This window comes from Nelumbo lutea, chromosome 7 (genome assembly GCF_056320005.1).
Source record: "Nelumbo lutea isolate HS-2025 chromosome 7, American lotus-T2T, whole genome shotgun sequence".
Taxonomy (NCBI): domain Eukaryota; kingdom Viridiplantae; phylum Streptophyta; class Magnoliopsida; order Proteales; family Nelumbonaceae; genus Nelumbo; species Nelumbo lutea.
This window is the reverse complement of record NC_142690.1, coordinates 53,519,419-53,524,094: the sequence shown is the minus strand read 5'-3', so window position 1 is coordinate 53,524,094 and position 4,676 is coordinate 53,519,419. Positions and strand designations below refer to the sequence as shown.

Below are 4,676 nucleotides of genomic sequence, written 5' to 3'. Positions count from 1 at the left end.
AGGCCAACTATTGCTGCCAATAACTTTGAAATTAAACCAGCCATAATCCAAATGATACAAAATACGATTCAGTTTTGTGGTATGGCCCATGAGGATCCGAATGCCCATATTGCTAACTTCTTGGAAATCTGTGACACCTTCAAACACAATGGGGTAAGTGATGATGCCATCCGGCTGAGGTTATTCCCATTTTCTTTGAAGGATAAAGCCAAAGCTTGGTTGAACTCATTACTAGCAGGATCTATAGCCACATGGGACGAAATGGCCAGCCGTTTTCTCTCTAAATATTTTTCCCCTTCTAAAACTGCTAAAATAAGGAATGACATCACTACTTTTTTCCAGTAAGAGGGGGAATCTTTATATGAGTCATGGGAACGATACAAGGAGCTGTTAAGGAGAGTTCCTCACCATGGCCTCCCCATTTGGCTGCAAGTGCAGACTTTCTATAGTGGTCTTACTGACTCAAATAAGACCATATTAGATGCTGCAGCCGGAGGATCCATAAATAATAAAACTCTTGAGGTTGCCCATGCACTTATTGAGGAAATGGCAGCCAACAACTATCAATGGCATTCGGAAAGAACTCAAACTAGGAAGCAGCAAGGCTTGCATAATGTTGACACTTATACAGCACTATCTGCACAAATAGGAGCACTCAGTAAGAAAATAGATGAAATGCAGATAGCTGCCATGCATGTGCAGCCTCTTAATTGTGAATTGTGTGGGGGAGGCCACATCAGTACAGACTGCCAAGTTGGCAATCAGTTCAGACCATCTACTGAACAAGTTGACTATGTCAGCAATTCGTCAAGACAGCAGGGTTACGAGAGTCACCATACTTTTCATCCAGGATGGAGGGGACATTCAAACCAGTCCTGGACAAATTAGCATATTTCCAAGCCGTTCCACCAGACTTATCATCAGCCTGAACCAAAATCCAATTTGGAGGAACTGATGACAAAATTTATAGCAGGTGCAGAAACTAGGTTCCAGAACTAGGAAGCCTCAATCAAAAACCTGGAAAACCAAGTGGGGCAATTGGCACAATTAATCTCTTCCAGACTGCCAAGAACTCTTCCAAGCAACACTGTAGTGAATCCACGAGAGCAGGTGCAAGCTATTACCTTAAGAAGTGGAAAAGAGTTGCCTGAGGTAGAAAGAAGAATTGGGCTGAACCCAAGGCAGAAACAAGCCTTGGGACCAGACAACAAAAGACGGAACAACCAAAAGCACAACAAGGGATGCACCAACAACCACAAGTTCCATTCCCTAACAGGCTGAAGCAACAAAAATTGGAGAAGGAATTTGGTAAGTTTCTTGAAATATTTAAAAGTTTACATATTAATATTCCTTTTGCTGATGCTTTAGCCCAGATGCCACACTATGCAAGGTTTTTGAAGGAATTATTGGCAAACAAAAGGAAACTGGGAGATGTGGCTACAGTTGCATTAAATGAGGAATGTTCTGCTATCCTTCTGAACAAGCTGCCTCAGAAACTCAAAGATCGAGGGAGTTTCACTATTCCTTGTACCATTGGCAGTTTAAAAATTGAAAAAGCTTTATGTGACCTGGGAGCTAGCATCAATTTAATGCCATATTCTATCTTCAAGAAATTGGGGATGAATGAACCCCAACCCACTAGAGTGGCATTACAATTGGCTGATAGATCCATTAGACATCCTAGGGGGATCATAGAAGATGTGTTAGTTAAAGTTGACAAATTCATTTTTCCAGTTGATTTCATTGTGTTAGACATGCAAGAAGATGTGGAGGTCCCGCTTATCCTAGGGAGACCTTTCCTGGCTACCGGGAAAGCAATGATTGATGTCCAACAAGGACAACTCAGCCTTAGGATACAAGATGAGGAGATAATTTTTAAAATGTCTAATGCTATGAAACATGCACCCTCTAGTGATGATTCTTGTTTTATGATTGATGCCATTGAATTGACAATTGATGAATGCTTCCAGGTAAGTAGAATAACTGATCCTCTTGAACTCTGCCTCCAGCAGGGAGAACTTGAAGAAGGAGAAAATGAAAAAATAAACCTCATGATAGCATACCTGAACGATAAGCCTCAATTCAAGGGAAAGGGGTTTCTTAAATTAGAGAACTTAGGTAAATTGCCTGGAGATGGTAACCACCCATCCCGAATGATGACTGCAGCAAACTCTTCCACTCAGTGGGAGATGGAATACTTGGCATTCCTGCGATGACCCTGGATTTGAACTAGGTCTATGGATTCATAGCCCAGGGGGTGGCATCATTCTTGTCGTAGTACTCTGCGAGTTCCTGTCAGATCAGAGCAAGTTCCTCCTCGTATGACAACCCCTCAACTGGGGACACCACCCTTGATCTTATGCCTCCGCCTTCAGTTTGGACCTCCGGGCCTATGGGAGCTCTGACCTCTTCTTCAGTGGGGACCTTTGCTTCAACAGGAGCTCTAGTTTCCTCCTCGGCCGAGATCTCTAGGTTGATGGAGTCCCTTGTCTCGACAATGGTAGCAGGAATGAAGGCCTCTTCATGATGAGTCGCTAACTATGGCTTTGCCCTCGTAGGGCCTTCTTTTTCCGGCGCCATGGCAGTTGAAGCGACATCACCAAAGTTAGCATTTTCAATAGCCTCCCAGCCCCAATTAGGGGGCTGCGATGGCTGTACCTCTTGTGGCAATTGCCTAACAATGGGCAAAAATGGAACAACAAACGAGTCCAACTCGTAAGGAATCTGCGATGAGGTAAATTACAACAGTTAGTATAAGTGGATCTCAAGTAAATAAAAAGCAAATGCGCATATACCTCCCTACTCGTACCCTTGGATGGGGCTTCCGGTACATCTGTACCCGGTGGAACTTTGTAGGATTCCACGCACTTCGCAGCAAAGAAAATGGAACATGAGTCAAATATAGAATAGAAAGGTTAATCGTCACAACAATGAAACAATAGGAGCAGAAGGGATAAGTTCCTTACCAAATCCTCTTCTTCTGGCCCCCTCTTCTATGGTTGCGGAGCCATTTTCTTCACACGTCCACCTGGGAACCGGGCGTAGGTTACCTTACGTGGAGGGACAACAATAGTCGATTGCGCTTTCAAAGTGCGCTTTCCCCATGGGTGTTCGAGCAGAGAGTTCTTGCCTGGCCTTAGTCTAGCATTCTTAGGCTTACAATGAAGCCATGTCCGAGCCGTTGGCTCTGGTACAACTAGTAGCTGAACTAGGTGAAACACTCTTGCTGACCTCAACTTCTTTGCTGCAGGAGGACGGCTACCCTCCCCCTCCTTTATTGGGCGCTTTCCCTCATGCTTCGTCCTCACTTTCTTTGGCAAGTGCGCTGGAGGAGCAATTAGACTGTCACCCCGGTTCGCAGAATGACCTTCACGGGGGCCAAGACATGGCAAAGGTAGGGGTTCACCCTTCTCAGCTCCTAAAATCCCCCCGAATAGCACGCAGAGGTAGGAAAAGTGCAAAGACTTACAACTCTATACCCTTGCAAATCCTGCGATAGGGGACCCGAAAAACGTCGTCCCCCATAGACCTCAGAAATTGGGCACCCATGTCATCGTAACCAAATTGGCCAAGCACCTGGTCTGGTCGATAAACACTTAATTGATCCCCTCCTGTGCAATCAAGGTACACAATGACACTAGGCCAAGTTATTAGCCGCACCATGCCCACGATAGGACTCATGACCTCCATAACGCATTGGTGGTCACCGTCTTCGAGGATGGGAAAGCTGATGTAGAACGGCATTGCATGGTCAACGGCCTCCATACGAACCCCTAAAGGCTTCATATCGATCTCACTCATCTTGAACTGCTTATGTTTGCTGGCCTTGAGCCAACGCTTCCCCCTGCACACCTCAAACACTTTCTCCTCAAACCCATCCCCTTCCATGGTGGCAACATCGATGCGGATTGGGGATAGGGGACGGGGTGTGACGTTGAGGTCAAAGCATTCACATAGGAACATCCACAGGAATGGCATGCAAATGTAGTTGATGGGCCTCTTACAGCTTGGGTCCATTATTTTGTGGACGGTGTGTTCCATCTGCTCTTAAAGATAGCCCAAAAACATTGAGGCTAGAGGCTGTTGGTGGCCACTGGCAGTGAGAACGGCAATGGGGACCAAGACAGTGCTTAGGCCATAATCGAGAAGCCCCTGGGAACAGGAATCGGGAGGCAACATATAGAGTGATAGCGGCATGGTGTCACTGGGTATTTGCAACCCATGCCATTACATCCCTCCTATCATGAGACTCGAACCAGTACTCCAGCCATTGCTCAAATGACATCTTCTCCCGAGCAGTGAATTGGTCTACATGAGCCTTATATGCGGCAATCTCACCAACGAGCTTATCGCAGAGCTCCCTCAAATATGTAGGAAGATGACCTCCCGAGCAGTGAATTGGTCTATAGTTCTTACGTGTCGGGAATGACAATTGGCGCCGAGGAAGATGGACAGGCACGAGTACGAAACCCCAACCGATGCTTGATGATTAAGTAATCCAAATAACTTAACAAATATGCCCTTCAAAAGGCGGGACTAAAATTCGGATATGGCATCCATTCCACACGCGCGAATAGACTGCATTCATTATGGGATGACAATTATGAAATTGCTAATGATACCCGCCACATCACTATCACTGAATACCTTCTTCGACTTCCATCAGTCTGTTATGG

General features: G+C 45.6%; 1 non-coding gene across 1 annotated transcript; it reads right to left on the bottom strand.

Annotated features, from left to right (window-relative positions):
- Positions 1–309: 309 nt before the first annotated feature.
- Positions 310–416, bottom strand: LOC148846417 (small nucleolar RNA R71). The gene has a single exon (XR_016102631.1). It is a non-coding gene; the product is annotated as a small nucleolar RNA R71 (small nucleolar RNA).
- Positions 417–4,676: the final 4,260 nt, after the last annotated feature.